The sequence below is a fragment of the Mustela putorius genome, unplaced genomic scaffold (genome assembly GCF_011764305.1).
Source record: "Mustela putorius furo isolate JIRA1106 unplaced genomic scaffold, ASM1176430v1.1 tig00000640_pilon_pilon_pilon, whole genome shotgun sequence".
NCBI classification, from domain to species: Eukaryota; Metazoa; Chordata; class Mammalia; order Carnivora; family Mustelidae; genus Mustela; species Mustela putorius.
Window position 1 is genome coordinate 11,108,851 of NW_025421432.1, and position 20,219 is coordinate 11,129,069.

The following is a 20,219-nucleotide window of genomic DNA, read 5'->3' on the forward strand; positions in this document are numbered from 1 at the left end:
TTTTTTTCCTAACCACCAAGTTTTGAAAGATGCCGTAAAGTTCATGGTCCAGGTAAGAAGCCAGGGTTTATAAGCCCTTCTGCACACAGGAGCTACATGTATACACCAATCAAGAGCTCTCTGAAGAGATATTCTGGGGTTTTTCCATCCTGCTAACTGCTTGGCCTGTAAGCCTATAATGGGAAAAGATCCAGTGGGAGTGGCCAGCCACAAAAGGGGTATTACCCCACAGGCAGAATAGAGTCAAAATGCTTCAAGAGGTTAAAAGTCTATTTTTAAAAGGAAAGAACACAGAGTATGCCTTTAACTTGTGTTAAAAATAAACTCAGCTGCCTCCTGTACACTTCCCTCCCCCTCCCCCTCCTCCCATACCCTGCACTGCCCATAGGGAAGAAAGAGTACTAGTGTTTCATTTTGTTTCTCCTCATGAGTTTTTCTTTTCTTTTCTTTTTTTCATCTTTAGCCAAACATGAGCTACTTGGTTTTCAGTCCGCAGAACAAGTCGCATTCTCTGTCACAATTTCCTCAGGGACCCTCAGGAAGCAGGTTGGATTGTCATTTAGAACTACCACGTCAGGGGCCTAGGAAAAAATCCACGCAGAGATAAACAAAATGGATCCCTGCCAGCTTTCCCCCATGCCTGGGAAGTGTCTGCAGGGGAGGTCATCCAGGCAAGAGGGCCTTTCAGGGAATGCTATTTCATGTTGAGGTTTAAGCACAGGATTTTCCTGGGGCACAGTTACCCTTAGAAACTCTGCTTTGCTGAGTTGCTTTCAATAAGTTTCATTAAACAACCACAAAAATCCTATAGATCAGATGTGCCAGTTTTTGTTCATGAAAGAGCTCATCTGTAGAGCAGAAAAGCTGCTCTCTGGAGGGAATAATCTTGATTTCTTTCTTTTTTTTTTAAAGATTTTATTTATTTATTTGACAGAGAGAGATCACAAGTAGGCAGAGAGGCAGGCAGAGAGAGAGAGGAGGAAGCAGGCTCCCTGCTGAGCAGAGAGCCCGATGTGGGATTCGATCTCAGGACCCTGAGATCGTGACCTGAGCCGAAGGCAGCGGCTTAACCCACTGAGCCACCCAGGCGCCCATAATCTTGATTTCTTAATGAATGTAGATGGTAGAGGGATTTTGAGGCCCCAGTGGGAGGCAAAGATGTTGAAGAATAGAGAGAGACAGGACTGTCTGTACACAGGACTGATATTTCATTGGGGGACAGCGGGAGGATGAGAAATGAAGGGGTCACTGGGAACTTGTTTACTTAAAAAGATTTTTATTTTTTTAAAGAGACAGCCCTTAGTCAACATAAGATAAAGCAAAAAGCAACAGAATTTATTTTAAGAAATAAAGGTCTAGTCTCAGGTCAGTCTCTACCTTGAAACACGACCTCAATGAAGGCATTCACTTCCCTTACAGTTTCCTTTTTACAAAATGAAATCCTTGCCTTCTTAGATCTATTCTTGAATAGGAATAGTGTTAAATTATATACAATGGGCGAAAACAAAATATTGTATCAGAACATATAACAAGTTTAAAATCTCAATGCCCATACGGACTGATTTAAACATCATTCAAATTTAACAAAGGGATTTTGATGCATGTCTGGTAAGGTAGAAGGGAAATTCTATGAGTAAAGATTGAGGTCATGCCAATTGTTTTCCATTTTTCACGAAAAGGAAACACTCTAGTGCATACCTGAGGGCACTAGCATCTAACCAAATATGCCTTGAAAACAGAGCACAGGCAGAGTGTCAGGTTCCTAGCGGGAATGATCAACCTCTGGAGCACATGAAGTTCTGCAAGGAGTCTTCTACTCCATATGCTCAACAGACAATACTGATATTCAAACTGGATAGTTGCAAAATATATGCACCTATTTTTCAAATGTATACGGATTGGTTGTGATTAATAAGATATAATTGATAAATTATAAATTCATTAATTTTGGTTCTGTATTATATTTTAATAAAATAAAAACTCATCTTAAAACATTAGCAAAATCAAGTAAACTGTCAGCATATGTTTTTTCTTTTTTTTTGAGCCCTGACCATCATGGATTTATTGGTATTAATCCATACTGATTAATTTGTATTAAATTGTATTTATTTGTATTAATGTACTTACACAAATGATTTCCTTTCCTTGATCTCTACTGTACACTGTGTCTATATTTTACAAAAGCAAAAGCCAAAATATAGTAAGGGTAATGGATAGGAATGTGTATAACAAGCCAATATTAAAACATCAGGACTGCCTCACATCTGATACTTTTCATTTCAGCAAACACAACTTCCTGATTACTCACTAATGTTTCTGATGACTCAATTACTGTTGAAATGTGTATCTGATTTTTTGGGTCATTCGTACATTTTTGTATTGAGACGTAATGGACATGTAGCATAATAGTTGTTTAAGGTGCACAACACAATGATTTGATATTTGTATATACTATGAAATAACCATCACAGTAAGTTTAGTTAGCGCCCATCACCTCGCATAGTTAGCAAAACTTTTCTTTTCTTTTTTTAAGATCTTATTTATTTATTTTAGAGAGAGAGCGTGGGTAAGCAGGGGAAGAGGCAGAGGGAGCCGGAGAGGATCTCAAGTAGACTTCCTGTTGAGCATAACAGCCTAAAAATGAAGGACTCAGTTTCATGACTCTGAGATCATGACCTGAGCCAAAAATCAAGAGTCAACCACCGAAGCACCCCACAATGTTTTTTTTCTTGTGATGGAAACTTTTATCTACTTTCTTATCAACTTTCAAATATACAGTCCAGTATTGTTAACTCTCAGTCCAGTATTGTTAACTCTCCTCACCATGCTGCACATGGAAGTTTGTACCTTTGACCCCCTTCATCCGTTTCACCCGCTTCCTAGCCCCTGCCCCTAGCCCCCATTCAAAATACATTTCTTGATCAACCAGTTCTGAAATTACAACTTCTCTCAGCTAGGAACTCTGGAACTTAATATTTAACTTTTTGCCTTAAAAGGGCCTCTGCTACGTTAGTTCATTAAGAAGGTAGTGGGACAATGATGCATGTCAGTAACTCAATGCACTGCTCTGAAAGTGAAGAATCAAGTCTACCACAGAAACACTGCAGTCTGTATCCATTTATTTGTGCTGTTCCAGGAAGGACTGGGGTTGGCTTACAAAGATGGATACAATTCAGCGAGATACAATCCATTAAAGATAAATGAGGGTAGGCAAGGAAAGAAAATAGAATAGAAAGTGCATGGCCATGGTGAGGTTAGGACATCAAAGGCATGCCTTGAAAATTCTACATGTTTCCAAGCACTGAGCGGTTTGCCTCTGCCCTTTGTACACAGCCAAAGGAAAAAGAAAACCATTATTGGGTACATAATTCATATTACTTGTTAAATAGATACAGATTGGCTTCTCACAAGAAGACCAACTCTTTCAGCTGGCAAGATGAGAGAAAATTCAGGAAGGGCAGCATCCCCAGAGCATACTGTTGCAAATAGATCAAAAACTGAGTTTTAGCCGATATCCTCATGCCAGAATTTGAGTCAGTAATTAATCCAGTACAGCCTTTCCAACATTTGGTGGAAATTATCTTTGCCTTCTTATGTGGGGAATCAGGCAGAGAAGAGTGATTTGCTTCTACTTCATACACCAAGTCGATTACACAGATAAAAATAGAAATAATGTGTCCTAGCAAGATGTAATGCTCAGTCCCATCTTACCTCCAGATGTGTTTCCAAATTATGATCTTTAAGTATCCTGGAGAACTCTGCAGTGGTGACTTTTACCCCACTTTATTTTCTCTTACATTGTCCAGTTGCAATTTTCCCCGTTCTGACTCTTAGCCTTGGTCACGTGGAGCACTCAGTGAGGTAGAAAAATGGAGGGCCTCTAGGAAGGGAGAGTCTGAAGAAGACATTGTAGAACTAGATGAAATGGCAAAGCTGAGACTCCTGGGGACACACTGTGGAGACAGCCTAGAATCTGTCCCTGAAGTCCAGGTCATGAACTCAGGACCAGACACCTCACTGCTGACTGAGAAGCCTAGAAACGAGTCTGGGTACATTCCCTCTCCCTGGCCACCAGCAGATCATCAATCCATTTAAACTCCTGAAGCAGACATTGTGCACTGAGTACCTTCCAGGCACCAGGCACGGGGCTCGTGCGAGGGAAAGAGAGGCAAAAGGTACAGACCTTGCCACCACATTCAGTTAAGCTGGAGAGTCATATGGTGGTTACACACACAGGCTCTGGATCCAGTTCCTGAGTCCTACCTCCATTTTTGCTATGTCACATGTCACCAAGGACAAGACAAACTCCTAGGGCTTCAGTTTTACCATCTGTAAAATGGAGATTAGCAAATACTTCACACAGATAAAGCTTAGAACAGTCCTGGGCCTGGCTTCCAACCCCCAGACCACTGCCTCCTCCTGAGATACTTATCTCTGTCATGGTGACCAAAATTGGCTCTGCATATGCTATTCCAGGCACTGTCCAAAGCATTTGACACATTTTAATTCATTTCATCTTTTTTATAGTCCTATACAGAAGATACTACTATTATCTCCATTTCATACCTCTGAGGCAGAGGGCTTCAGTGCCTTGCCTAAGGTTCTCAGAGAGGCAATATAAAATGGTCATTACAGGGGCACACTCTGGGGACAAACTACCTGGGCCCTCCCTAGAAGTTGTGTGACCGTGAGCTAATTACTTAAACTTTTCTGGGTCTGTCTCCTGCCTGGAGACAGGTTTCAATCCATTCCCCATCGTTCCTATGACTTCTGAGAACTACATTTCAGCAGTCCTGAATGTCTCGTTAGCTGAGTGTCTCATTGGCTCAGCCAACAGGAAGCACTGGTAGAGAGAAAAGTCAGGGTGTTTCATTCCCTCTCTGTTTGGGGCAGCAGCTATAGCATGGCTGCATCTCCTCCTGGGTTCCAATTCCTTCTGTTCCTCTCTGGGTCCAATTCCTGTGGGGCAGCCCCAGAACCTCAGCTCTGGTGACATCACCTGCCCCTTGCACCCCACCCCCATCCCTTTAACTGGCAGCAGCAGCTTCCTACTGTTGCTCCTTTCCAGGCTGCCTTGCCCACCTATCTGCCTTTTGTGCTCTTGCAATACCCTTGTGGTAGAGCCCTGTATCAAGTTTCCTCTAGGGAGCTACTAGAGTAGCATCGGTTCTCCCGATGGACTATGACGGATACATTTTGTGGGGGGCTGTTGTGAAATTGCATGAGCGAATACGTTTCAAGGGCTCGGAACAGAACCAGACACACAGCAAGGGGTAGCTATTCTGGGACACACAGCCAAGGCACCAAATTCCCTTGCTTAGGATCTTAGGGAGGAGATCTAGAAGCCTTCAAGGATGAGATGAGTGGAAGTAAACCAGGTAAAGCAACAGGCAAGGGGGTCAGAGAGCTGAGTGGCCAAGCGGTAAGAGATAGCAGGTGTCCTAAAAACCACGAAAGGAAAGAGCATCAGAAAGACTGGAACACGGGGACAGCACAAGGTGAGGGGAGAGTCTGGGAAGAAGAATGAGACTGGACGGGAGAACAGAGCCAGACCATGTCTTTTAAATAATGTTAAGGGTGTTAAAGTTGTTTTTAGGGCGCCTGGGTGGCTCAGTGGGTTAAGCCGCTGCCTTCGGCTCAGGTCATGATCTCAGGGTCCTGGGATCGAGTCCCGCATCGGGCTCCCTGCTCAGCGGAGAGCCTGCTTCCCTCTCTCTCTCTCTGCCTGCCTCTCCATCTACTTGTGATTTCTCTCTGTCAAATAAATAAATAAAATCTTTAAAGAAAAAAAAAAGTTGTTTTTAAAAGGAGGCCATTAGACCGAAGTGGCTCTAAACGCCAGGGTGATTGACATAAGCAAACCCAAATCCAACCCTGTGAATGCCTCAAAGTTCAGAAATCGAAACCTAAAGACGACCAATCACAAACAGCCACCTAGGCCTAAAGATAGAGCCAGTCAAATAATTCCCTTTCTTTGCTTCTGCACCTGCTCATGTAAGTCCTTCTCCTGGCACCTGTGGGCGGAGTGCCGGGAACCGCTTCCAGTTTGGGATTCTGGTCCAATTTGAATGGATTTTGGCTCAAATAAACTTTAGAAACGTCTACTATGCCTCGGTTTATCTTTTAACAGGCTTTGACCTGAGGATAATAGGAAACCACTGGAGCATCTCAGTTAGCAGAGTGACACAACTGAACTTATGATCTAGAGAAATTTCTTTGGCTGTAATGTGGGAAGTATATGGGGTGGGAAGGAGGAAAGAGAGAAAGGCAGGAAGAGCTAATAGGAGGCCACTGCGTGTGTCCATTGAGGAAGCCATGGCTCGGACTAGGCGGTTGCGGTGAAGTTATTCAGGAGGTCAGAGGTATGGGACAGGCATGGGATTGGAAGTGGTAACCAAGGGAGAATGAGGCATCGAAAAGGGTGGCCGGGTTTCTGAGCTGGGGAAATGCACACAGCAAGCAGCACAGCATTGTCACGGCTTACACAACCCGCAGCCAAAGCCCGGCTCTACCCACAACTAGCTGTTGAACCTGGGGCCTGGTACCAGATCACTCTGGGTTTCAGACGTGCGGAGCGGGGAGGATAGCTGTACCTTCTGTCCTGCGCTCTCGCAAAGGTGAAATGAGGTAAAACATGTCAGATGCTTGGAACGGAGCCTGGAATATCACGAGCGCGCTGCATCTCGGTCACTGCTAGAGACGAGGCTCTCAGGGGAAGACATAATGTCAGGGGTGAGAGCATCCTGAATTTAGATCAATCATGCTGACTATGAGACACCTACAGAATCAGAGAAAGAGTTCCGGTCGAGAGATAAAGTGAGGATGGATAGGTTTATAGGGCGCACCCAGGGAAAGGTCAGTTTTTAAGTGACAGTTTCAGAAAGACAGACTGTGATAAATTGTGATTTGTAACAAGAAATATGTATTTGGTCCCATTCCTGATACAGACCTCCTAAAACCATCCAAATTTCCTGCGATGAGAGTGATCTAGGTGTCTTTGGTGATGTTAAGGGATGACATTTGGAAAGCACCTAAGGTTGGGGGCTGCTTGCCAGTGGAGCCAACAGTATGATTTGAGGTTTAGAACTTTCAGTCCTACCTCACCCCCAACCCCGACCTTTGGGGAGTGGGTGGGGCTGGAGGATGAATCAAGTGCCAATAGCCAATGATTCAATCAATCATGCCTGTGTAATGAAGCCTCCGTAAACACCCAGAAGGACAGTGTTTGAAGAGCTTGGAGATGGGTGTACAAGAGGCAGTGCTGAAAGAGGACATCAGCTACCTCCATTCGGACAGGAAGGAGTCTGTCCTTTCTAACAGATTAAGTTCTTTCCAGCTTATGTCTTAGCTCAGACAAAAGATCCTTTGGGCAAAGCCTCCTGTGATGGGAACAGAAACTGCCCCCTCAGGCAGTAAGGACTTACCTGAGCCAGGAAGACCAGAGTAAGTGACCCCAAGACAATGATCGACCTGACCTTTATTGCCACCTGCATGTACTCACTGACCTTGGTCCCACATTTTCCTCATAGAAACCTAGGAATGTTCTCAGCCTTACAGAGAGACACTGGTCTGCTGTCTTCCCAGTGTTGGCCTCACTGAAATAAACCCCTTTCTCGTTTCACCCCTGCTCATCTCTCTACCTCTGGATTTTATCTGCTGCAGGTGGCTGAACCTCTTCTGCTGGGGACCCCCTGAGCCAGGCACTCTGGCCCCTGTGTGCCCTGACCACAGTGCTGGGAGACAGGGCACCTGCGGAGGGCCCGGAAGCTCTGCAGCTCTTCCCACATAGCTTGCCCTTACAATCTCTTCCATCTGGCTCTTCCTGAGTTATAAACTCTTACAAGAAACTAAAAATCTAGTAAGTAAAATGTTTTTCTGAGTTCTGCGAGCCACTTGAGCAAATTAATCAAGTGCAAGGAGGGATCTGTTGGAACCTCCAATCTATAGGCAGCGGGTCAGAAGCACAGCTGACACCCTGGGCTCGTGCCTGGCACCGGGAGTTGGCAAGCAGGGGGCACTAGGACCAAACCCTTTCCTATCGGATCCCACACCATCTCCAGGTCCATACTGCCAGAATTGAGTTGAAGTGTAGGACACCTAGCTGGGGTCAGAGAGCCACAGAGGCGTGTGAGGGAAAGATCCCACACCCTGGAACTGGAGTCAAGAGTCACGGAGGCCCGGGAGGGATGCAGGGAAGAGTAGTCCGGCAGTGGCTGCAGTCCAGTTGTGAGAGGAAAACAAAGGCACCATAAAAATAGCAGGAGCTGGGACTGAGAGTTATTGGTGTGACCTGGGGTCTTCACTTATCCTCTCCAGCCAGGGGTCATGTGACATGGTAGCGAGACGCTCGTCCCTGTGGAGCTGTAACAGAGCAAACAGCAGACATCCATGTCTGATCTTCTAGGCTAACCTTGGTGGCTGGAAATGACACAGCCCAATTTTTCTGGCCATTCCACTGAACCCCTGATCTTTTTGTTCATGTGACAAACCAGACAGCCGATATTCCTACTGAGTACAAACAGCTGCTATGATTGAGAACAAGCATGAATGTGGTTATCTGCCTTCTCCTGTACGTACACACAAAGCCATCTGTAGGCCCTCATCTCCTTTCCAAGGTCCAAATAACCCTTCGAGTAATTGTAGCCTTAGATTTTTGTTTTGTTTTGTTAAAGACTCTGATTCCAGAAGGTTGTTCATATGTCACACTTATTAAAATCCCAAGACCTGGCCCCAAGCCTCACTCCCAGGATTCTGATGACAGTGCCAACATTCTCTTAGCCCCAAAGACGTTTTTGCCAGAAGACACCAGGAGGATTATTCTGATTCAATGCAGAAAGGTAGTGAAACCGTTTTATATTCTTCCAAGCATAAGCAAAGGGAGTTGTTATTTTTATAATCATCAGAGATTTCTACTACATCACTTGGGGAAATAGTGATAAAAAAAAAAAAACTGTACTTTTCTTTGGAATTCTACTCCCCACAAACTTTCATTAACACTCAGCTGATTTGAGAAAAGTTCAGCATGAAGCCTCATACAGCACTTTGGCACAAGAGTAGCTGTGCCTTTGGAATAACACGATAATTTCTTACTTTAGACAAAAAGAATTTCTTTGGCAAAATGAACCTTTTTGCCAAACATGGACTGGTTCCATTTCTCAACCCTCCATTCTGGGTTGCTGAACTCCCAGAAACTGAAAAGAACGTATGAAACAGCATCCAAACCATCTTGGAAGGGACTAGGAGAGAAACCAGAACTAAGGCTGACCAGTGTGATAGCTAGTAAATGTTACCAAGTTAACAACCTCCCATTTATCAATAGTTAAGCAATAAAAAGGGAATATTCATGAGGGTTTTTTTAAAGCACCATGAAAAAGAAGATGTATTAGCATAATTGACTTTATTATGCAGCAATAACATGAATGGCAATCCACTCTCGTAGAATATTTGTGTTGAAATTAGGAAATGGTAGCACATTCACACACAAGAGCTAATGGAGGCTTTAAATATAGATTATATCCCATCTGGCTGACAAGAGCCTGCCTCAACCCATTAACCAGAGGACCAAACCAGAGAAGGGAAACAGCTCTTAAAAAATGCAAAAGAGAAAAGAGATTCACTTGGAATTTTATCTGGTAAAGTATCAAGTCATAGAATCAAGTCATCTGTTTCATGGACTATTTTTATAACTCAGATGTTAATTTTAATGCTGTCTTTAGATGCGTAAAAAGAGATTTTTCTCCCTTTAAACTTGAAAGACTTTTGTCGAAGTAGGAACCTCATAGCTCGTAAATGGCATTTGGTTGTTGAAAGTAATTTTGACAATTTGGCTTTGATATTCCCTACATTTGCACAATAAACAGTGCCGCTGATTCTAGTCTTTCAAAGCCATTTTAAATTCTAGCCCATGGGGACCATGTCCCCTTCACATTCTGCAAGAATTACGTTTTGCACTAACTGAACCACAAGCTTATGTTTACAAAACAAAATTATTTTTTCAAGTTTCGGCTGTGCTTATTAACAACGTAAAGTAGATATTTCTCAAGTCAACATTTCCTCTTTGTTTATGGTTGAAGATCTTGACCACAGGAAAAAACAAAATCTCCCCATGAGCACAGAAAATCACCCCCACACAGAAATCTCTCTTCATAACAATCCCATAGCACACCAGCCATCACAATAACCAATGTACTCATAGAAAGTCAACAACGGCTATTTGCTGTTGATCCAGTTCCTCTATTTACGAGATTTTTGTGACATAAATAGATCAGAGAGTCTTGCAAAATGTGTATTTATGGTTGAACATTTATGCATTTCAGAATTTGTTTGGAGTACTGAGGCATGCTATCCTGAGTGTGTTGTTTTCTTTTTGCGCAAACTCTGCTGAAAAACAGTGAACAGGACAAAGAAAATTTTAATCTGGGCCCTGGGTTAATAGGAAGGTCACCTCCAGATCTGAGGCCAGTGGGGCTTTCGTTCTCCTTGCCGGGCTCTCCAGAGAAACTAACTCCCAAACATTAATCAGATCTGTAGGCCCCCTGCTTAAAAGTTTCCAATGGCAGGGGTGCCTGGGTGGCTCAGTAGGTTAAGCCTCTGACTCTTAGTTTTGGTTAGGTCCTGGTCTCATGGGTTGTGGGATCAATCCCGGCAACAGGCTCCGAACTCAGCGGGGACTCTCCCTGAAGAGCCTGAAGATTCTGTCTGTCCGTTCCTCCCCACCGCTAGCTCGGGCTCTCTCCCGCACTCTTTCTCTCTCTCCCCACCCCCTCTCTCAAATAAATAAATAAATCTTAGGGAAAAAAAGTTTCCACTGGCTCTTAATCCCTCTTAAATAAAATTTCTGACCCTGGCCAACAAAACCCTACACAACCTAACCCCTGCTCAGGTTTCACCAGCCCTGCCATGGGCTGAATTGTGTCCCCACCAAATTTATAGGGTGAAGTCCTAAAACCCCAGTACCTCCGAATGTGACTGTTCAGGGAGATAGGGTATTTAAAAAAGTAATTAAGGTAAAATGGCGTGACACGAGTGGGCCCTAACCCGATGTGACTGGTGTCCTTTTAAGGAAAAGAAGGACTGGCACCGAGGAAAGACCATGTGAAGACACAGGGAGAAGGGGGCCATCGATAAGGCAATGAGAGAGCCCTGAGAAGAAACCAGCCCTGCCAACAATTTGATCTTGGCCTTCCAGCCTGTAGAACATTGAGAAAACAAATCCCTGTTACTTAAGACACCCAGGCTGTGGCTCTTTGTTACAGCAGCCCTACCTAACCAACTCAGGCCCACCCCTCTGCACTCCTCCTCTGCGCTTCCCCCAGCCTTGGCTTCTTCCTGTTTCTTTCAAGATGCCTGACTGGCTCCCACTGTGGGTTCTTTGCACTAGCTATGCCCCCCACCTGATTTTTCCATGGCTCCTTTTTCTGTTTCAAGTCTCAACTTATCAACCTAAATATCACATCCTCAAAGGCTAGATAACCTAGAGTAGTTCCTCCAATCTGACTTTCTTATCTTCTGTGCCTCCGTGTTAGCTCTGTTAGCTCCCAGAGGATGGATACTATGTCAGTCTTGTTCACCACATCATCTCCAAGTCTTAGAACAGAGCTTAGCATTTGGTGGGAAATTCAGAAAGTATTTATTGGATGAGTGAATGTTTGAGTGAATGCATAACAACTGATCATTTTTTTTTAGGCACTAAAATCAATTAATTGGCATGAAAGGCCTGCCGCAAGGTAAAGATAACAGAATCAGTTGGGGCAAACTTAATCAAATTATTTAATTAATTAAACTGCATTGAATTAGGCAAATGAAAAATAACCAACCTATAGAATTCGATGTTTAAAATTTCATTCTGGAGCACCTGGGTGGCTCAGTGGGTTAAAGCCTCTGCCTTCGGCTCAGGTCATGATCCCAGGGTCCTGGAATCGAGCCCCGCATCGGGCTCTCTGCTCAGCAGGGAGCCTGCTTCCCTTCCTCTCTCTCTGCCTCTCTCTCTGCCTACTTGTGATCTCTCTCTCCGTCAAATAAATAAATAAAATCTTAAAAAAAAAAATTTCATTCTAACTCTCTGCCATCTCGTCTTGACGATGGAGTCTCCATCTCTCAAAAATAAAGCCAAGACCAACCCTCCTGAAGACAGTTCGATCCAGAAAAAACAATCAGAAGAAAGGGTGCAGGAAGATGACTATTCACTGCGTTCCCTCTTGCACCACTCACAACTTCCGCCAGTGCATATATAACCTTTAGAAAGATATTTTGCAAAAGATAAAGTGAGTTGAGGAATTTCTTGCTTTAAGGGTATCAATGAAACTCTGCCCATTTCCCCTTCTGCCCCAAACACACACCCTCCTTCCTCCTTCTGCCCCTTTGTTCTTGCTGATAAGGCCGGGAGGACACCCCACCCGCTCCAATCTCTTCCACAAGCTCTCCTCTCAATTCAGAATCTCTAGTACATTCCTGTGGTAGGTGGATCGCTTTGAATTATGACTGTTTCCTTAACCCATCTGCCTTCACCTAACCTTCATGACGGCAGAGACTAGGTCTTACTCAGTCTGTGATTACTCAGTAATCACACAATCTTCACCCCACGAAAGGGCTCCAGGGATGCTGCTGACTGCGGAAGTGCACAGAGCACGGCTCTTTCCTCAAAACTGCCGGTGACCTGTCCAACTCCTTATTCCTGTTCTGTACTCCTCTGGGTTCTTATTATCTGCCCCTCGATAGCACTCGATATCCGACAGCGTATCCAGAAGGGCAAAAGAGAGCACTCAGCTCAATAAACACTTCATGAAGGGCCAAGGTTGAGATGTGTTCTACTTACCTGTCTTAATTCAAAAGGAAAATAAAATAAAATAAAATAAAAAAGTGGCAAAGCCTTATTTAGGCTTTTTAAAAAAATTGAGCTATAATTTATATATCATAAAATTCACTATTTAAAGATATATAATTCAGGTTTCTAGGATAATCATATTGTGCAGCCATCTTCGCTATATAATTTCAGAGTATTTTCAACACCCTAAAAAGAAGCTCACTGCCATTAACAATCACTCCTGGTTCTCCTCTCCCATTAGGCCCTGGCAACCACTAATCTACTTTTCATCTCCATGGATTTACCTGTTCTGGACGTTTCATACAAACAGAATCACACACCATGCAGCCTTTGTCTCTGACTTCTTTTACTTGACATAATGTTTTCAAGGTTCATGTGTGTCGTAGCACGGGTCAATATATCATATTCCTTTTAACGGTGGAATAATATCCATTGTATGGGTACCACATTTCTCTTTTCCTCGGTTGATGGACATCTGGGTTGTTTCCTCTTTTTGGCTGTTATGAATAATGTTTCTATGAACATTCATGTGTAAGTTTTCGCATGAACGTATGTTTCCAACTATCTTAGATTATATATCTAGGAGTGGAATATTCTGGGTCATAAACACACATTATAGCTTTGTGTTTAACTTATTAAGGCATTGCCAAAGTATTTCTACAGCAACTGTACCATTTTACATTCCCACCAGCAATATATGAGGGCAAGGCACTTTCTCTAAGAGATTAGATAATCCCCAAAGGAAGGACACTGTCCTTTACAGACTGTTCAAGGTCAAAAGAGAGAGGAAAGAGATGTTTTATGAGAGAGGCAGATGTTTTATTAGGGGAATGAATGGTTCACAAACTCCTGCTGACTCACCGTCAGTCAATTTTACCATGGCCTTGCTTAATCCACATTGTGACTATGTGTTCAGTCTTAACATGAATAGCCTCGGGGTCTGTGGCATCACTTTCCAAACAGTATAGCACCTTGGAGACCTCTTTTAATATGTTTAAGTTTGCTTCCTATTCAGCAGGGAGAAATAGGTCTTCCTTTGCCCACTTAGCTTTATTCTGGAAATAAGCTTTTCAAAAAGCAGGAATATCAGCCTTGCTTTAAACCATCAAGCGGCCTGAAAGGCTTCCATCCATTACTTCAGAATTTTTCTTTAAATTTTAGGTTAAGGGAAATTTTATGTCTAAAGACTTTTGGAAGTTAAAAAGACGTAAGGGGTTCTGTGTATGTATGTGCATGTGTGTGTGTGTGCCCATATGTATATGCATATGTATGTGTGTGTGGGAGGCACCCCAGAATGAGGGGCACATACCGTCCATCAACAATCATCAACTAACAGAAGTCACCACCTACCCTGTGAATGGCAGCCAGAACCTACATCACAATGATAGCTATGAAGTTTCTGAGTCTCGTTGAAGGAAAGCAACAACCATTGTTCGTAAAAAGGATTCTCAATCTAAGGTTATATGTATGAAACTTAGGAATGGAGTAACAACAAATGGAAGTATTATATTTACAAGTGAACCTACACTGAGTTCACTAAAATTGTTTTTTTTTTTCCTTTCATCATAGATTCTCTATCACACCACTCAACTTCCCTAAAAGATTCAGCATAAATGCAAAACACAACAAAATCCCCTTTCCGTTCATAAAACTCTGGTCCTGACTCTAAGTCGATGCCCTATATAAACACACAAGCCTTTGCCCTATGCCCTAGGGGACAATCTCCCAAGACTTTGAACCTGAAGAGAGCCCATTTCCAAGAAGAGGCCCTTCCGTCCATCCAACTCTGTCAGACCACGCAGCTCCTCTGCAAAGACAGGCAGCCGCAGCATAGCGCTGATCTCAGCAGGTGCAACGGCACAGAGAGGGGGGAACAGAGATTGAGAGGAGGAGGAGAGCTCCCCGGAGCCAGGATGCTGAGGTCAAAGATGAGGCCAGCTGTCAATCAGCCATCACTCGACAGCCTGACCAGTGGTGCTTTCCTTCCTGAGGCTGTGGGGAAGTGTTCTGAGTGGTGTTCTAGGATAACTCCCTTCTGGATGCCAACAAAGGCAGAGGCATCCTGTGATAACCTCTGAAATACAGAGAAAGGAAAACCAGAAGAGGAGAGTAGCATGGTCGTGGACCCTCCCCATCATATTTCCGAGGCTCCATTTCTCCAGCTCTAAAGCAAAGGTGGGTGAGAGTGACCTCTGAGAGAGTGCATGTAGGACTATTGCTGTTAAATGAATGAAAAGCTCATTAACTCCAAGTCAGTGGCTCTAAAATTGAGGGTCTATCAGCACTGCCTGGAGCACCTGTTGAAACACAGATTACTGGCCTTACTACCAGACGTTCCAATCTTTAGGTCCTGGGTAAGGTCTGAGAATTTGCTATTCTAACTCCCCAGGCTCGGAATGCTGATGCAGCTGGTCAGGGACCCACACTGCGAGAACTACTGTGAGAGCAGAGGATAAATGTCAGCAAGAGTAACAATGGGAGATCACAAGGTAGGTCCAGACTGTGCAGTAAAAAGAATCAATGATACTGTCCAGAATAAGCAAGAAAATAATAAAACATATATAAATATAAAACATATAATGCTTGAGTTGACAGTACTAAACTGTTGCAGTTTTATCTTGAAAGTCAGAAAGATTAGGAATTAATCGGACAGACATTTCTGACCAACTTCTACCCAACAACTTAATGGAAAGGGACTCTGAGGCTGGTCTCACTCACTGTCCTCCCAAAGGGAGAGGAATCTGAAGACAACTTCTCTCCAGTCTCTGTCTGAAGGTAGCAACCTTGAACTTAACCACTTCCAGATGTCAGAGGGAGAAGCTTCTCAAGGCAGAGGGTGCCCTGGAGCCCATCTCCTCCTCTTCCATGTCTTTGACCTTCTTGCATGGGTAGCTAAGAAGCTGGGCTGAGTACAAAGTGACTTTCCCTGCAAAGCTGACACAGAGCCTGCTCACAAGTTCCTGAAAACCTCCACAAACTGCTTAATGAATGCAATACGTGTACGTGGAATACAGCACATCCTGTGTCAGAAGTGATACTTCTCTGCTGGTGGTGACCCTTCTTTTGACCCGGAGATCACTGAATGGCTACTGTCAGGTGACATTTATATGGGGAACATGTGACGTATTATGCCTTTTTGCTTAGCAACCCATATAGGAACCAAATGGAATGCAGACTAGAAATCAACATCAAATGGTTCAAAAAAATTCCACTTAAAGAATGATGATTTGGGGAAGTGAAAGAATTCTCCCTAGATTGGTTTACTGTGAAGCAGAAGGGAAGAGCATTTTAACTGGTTTGAAATGATAGCTGATGAAATGACATGGAAGGTGATGAAACATCATCCCCTGACCAATGGTTCTGATCCGGTTCAGTGCCTTCTCCTCTCTCTTGCTACCCTCCCATTTTACCCACTAAAAGAGCTTCTCATATGAGAGGCTAAGAAAATCAATGAATATAAAGTCCAGTTTGAAAGTGAGTGCTACATCATGATCAAAAACTTTTGCACAGCAAAGGAAACAGTCAACAAAACCAAAAGACAACTGACAGAATGGGAGAAGATATTTGCAAATGACAGATCAGATTAAGGGCTAGTATCCAAAATCCATAAAGAACATATCAAACTCAACACCCAGAGAACAAATAATCCAATCAAGAAATGGGCAAAAGACATGAATAGACATTTCTGTGAAGCAGACATCCAGATGGCCAACAGACACATGAAAAAGTGCTCAACATCTCTCGGCTTCAGGGAAATACAAATCAAAACCACAATGAGATACCACCTCACACCACTCAAAATGGCTAAAATTAACAAGTCAGGAAATGACAGATGTTGGCGAGGATGAGGAGAAAGGGGAACCCTCCTACACTGTTGGTGGGAATGCAAGCTGGTGCAGCCACTCTGGAAAACAGCATGGCTGTCCATCAAAAAGTTGAAAATAGAGCTACCCTATGACCCAGCAATCACACTACTGGATATTTACCCTAAAGATACAAATATAGTGGTCCAAAGGGGCACATGCACCCAAATGTTTATAGCAGCAATGTCCACAATAGCCAAACTAAGGAAAGAGCCCAGATGTCCATCAGCAGATGAATGGATAAAGAAGATGTGGTACACACACACACACACACACACACACACACAGGAATACTATGCAGCCATCAAAAGAAACAAAATCTTGCCATTTGCAATGATGTGGATGGAACGAGAGGGTATTATGCTGAGTGAAATAAGTCAATCAGAGAAAGACAATTATCATATGATCTCACTGATATGAGGAATTTGAGAGTCAGGGCAGGGGGTTATGGAGGGTAGGGAAGGAAAAAATGAAACAAGATGGGATCGGGAGGGAGACAAACCATAGGAGACGCTTAATCTCATGAAACAAACTGAGGGTTGCTGGGGGTGGGGGGTTAGGGATAGGGTGGCTGGGTTATGGACATTGGGGAGGGTATGTGCTGTGGTAAGTGCTATGAATTGTGCAAGACTGGTAATTCACAGACCTGTATCCTTGGGGCAAATAATATATCATATGTTAATTTTTAAAAAGTGAGTGTTAAAAACTTATCCATAATTAAACTAAGCAATTGCCTCCTGAAAATTAATTGGGACAAACTCTGAGCATATAAGTTATAAATTCCATAAAGTTATAAAGTTAAAAATTTATAGTCGTAAAAACTCCAGTGTCCTATTTTTCTATGTCCTTCCATTCATTTCATCTCTAACATCTGCCTCTCTCTCTCTCTCCCCCTTCCCCTCTTTCTCTATGACTCTCCCCCCTTCTCTGTTTCTTACCCATATTTCTTATTTAATTGTTTGCAAGAAAGGAAAGGAAGGATCTTGGGTTAGTCATTCACACTTTAGTGTGAATTAAAGTCAGTGAGTCAACTCTCACAGGAATGAGGATTTCAAGCCATAGCTCTAATGTGGAATGGCTGTTTTTGAACTCCTTTAAGGATATTTCATGGAACAGCTAAATTCAAGGAATATGAGAGGAACTGCTCAAGTCTGCCTATGCATAAAGGCAGCCTTGAGTCCAGTTTTGAGAAATAAGAGGCTTCAGCTGCCACTCCAAATTGAAAGTGAATTCCAGTTAATTTACTGACACTGAGTGAGACTTATTTGTCCTTTGGGGATAGGTTGGTTTTAAAACCTTCCTTTCTCTGGGCTTCAGAAACATCTATTTCTGATGGCCTGGTCAGCCTGGTAGGGTCTATTCTCACTCGACACCTGGTCTCTCCGCAATAGAAGCCCCTTCCCCCAGCAAGTTTTATTTTAGAAGAACAACAAGAGCTGCTTGGGCCAAATGTGGCTGCAAATCTTTCAACAAATGTTCTGCTCTAGTAAGCACGACCCTCTGAGCAGAAAGTTGATAGCGGTCTGACATATGGCTGGTCCCCTGGAGTCTCTCACTCCTCCGTCAGCCGGAAGAACTTCAAAACTCTGAGCCAGTGGAAAATCCAGTCTGTTCCAAGCAAGAGAGACAAGTGTGCTCCCAAAATGAATACTGGCATTTGGAAATACCCTAGGGTATTATCAATATAATCTTTCTGAGGTGTGAGTATGTGTCAGAGAGAAGGAGAGGGAGAGCGTGTACGTGTGTGTATGTGTGTGCCACGTGCACATGCGTGTGTGAGGACAGTAAGGGGCGTGAGCACAGGCTCAAAGCCAACAAGTGTCAGTGTCAAGAACATGAGGTCAGCATGGAAAAGAATGTCCACTATGTGCCCAAGACTAAACTCAGAATTTTCTACCTCTTCTTTCCTAAAGAAGTGGGGGAAAGGGAATTAGAGAAGGAGGAAAATGAGAGAAAGAAAGAGAGAGAAGCAGAGACAAGATGGAGAAAGAGAGATGAGTGGGAATGAGGATGGAAAGGAATAGGAAGTGCAGAGTCTTACTGACGTAGAACAAAAGGCCGGGACTGAGAGAGACAGAATAAAGAACTGCTGATCAGTCACAGCGCCCACCATCAGTTACAAGCAATTCATTTCTGCCTTTATTATGTTTTGCCCCCTATCAGCTTTCCTATCCGAATGGCTCAACCCTCCCAGAATGCTATGCCAAGCCTTATCCGCCATCCACAGGGCATCCTGTTACCTGCCAAAGAGGTGGGTGTGTTCTGGTGGGTCTCACCCCCTTTTGTGTCTCTGGACCTGCTGCCCAGTCTCTGGGGCTGAGGAATAGAATGAAGTGAGGTGAATTGACCTACAAGAGCCCCTATGACCCTCACTGCTCTTTAACCAACTGAGCAGACCAGCCAGAAGAGGCAACATGGCACCCCCACAGGAGCACTTAGCCCTTTATACGCCATGGCTCCTGCTGACAGGCTGGTCAAGCCTACAGACACCTTCTCAGAATCACGTTTTAAATACATAAAACTATATGGGGCACCTGGGTGGCTCCGTGGGTTAAAGCCTCTGCCTTCAGCTCAGGTCATGATCTCAGGGTCCTGGGATCAAGCCCCGCATCAGGCTCTCTGTTCGGTGGGGAGCCTGCTTCCCCCACCCCCACCCCCCGCCTGCCTCTCTGCCTACTTGTGATCTCTCTCTCTGTGTCAAATAAATAAATAAAATAAAATCCTTAAATACATAAAACCATAAAAGGGAACAACTACATTGCTATGGTTATCAAATATTTAAATAGTATGTCATGGCCCTATTTGTACTCCTACATCAATGCTTTAAGTACTGAGATCTGATGAAGGGTCAAATGACTACCCTACCGTCATTTCAAAGAGCGACAGGAGGTGTTTTGAGATGTCTGCAACAGCTATTGGGTGATATGAAAAGATCTGTGATTTCTATGGTGACAAAGTCACAATGCGGACATCACTGCAGTCAGCTGGCCTGCCTTCCCACTATAAGGAAAAGCAAGATTCTAAGGAAAGGTTAGGTAAAACAGAGAGGTCTTTTTTCCCCTGTTCAAATGCATAAATTGGAAGGAAAGAAATAAAGGAGTTGCTGATGATAATGATAACAGGAACCATAATAGCAAAGCAACATCTGCTACAGGCGCACCAGCAAACATGGCTGCCACCTGTGGAAGACCCTTCTTTGTGCCAGGCTCTGGGCTAAGTGCTTTCTGCTCTGCGTATCATTTCCCTTCATCCTCACTCTGTGGAAGGCATCATTTTGCCCACTCTATAGATGAGGAAACTGCGGCTTAGGGATTCTCGGGAACTTGTCCAGGAACGCAGTGATGAGCAGTTGAGCCAAGAATGGACGTCGGACTGTGGCTGTCTGTCAGCAGAGCCCATGTTCACCGAGTCTCCTGGAAAGAGACCACTGCAGCAGGGAGAGAGAGACTGAGCTGAATGCCCAGAGCACAGTTTCCTTTTCCTCATCCGCACACACATTCCACTGGTGTGAAATGGGAAGATACATGTCAGAG

General features: G+C 43.8%; 1 long non-coding RNA gene across 5 annotated transcripts in view; it reads right to left on the reverse strand.

Moving 5' to 3' along the window:
* LOC101683144 overlaps window positions 1–20,219 on the reverse strand; it is a 150,998-nt gene that overhangs the window by 67,459 nt on the left and 63,320 nt on the right. The window contains exon 6 of one of the 5 annotated variants that reach the window (XR_006607545.1): window positions 1,064–3,895. The exons of the other annotated variants lie outside the window; for them this stretch is intronic. This is a non-coding gene — a long non-coding RNA (uncharacterized LOC101683144). Of the gene's footprint in view, window positions 1–1,063; window positions 3,896–20,219 lie in introns of those variants that run through there. 5 annotated transcript variants of the gene reach the window in all.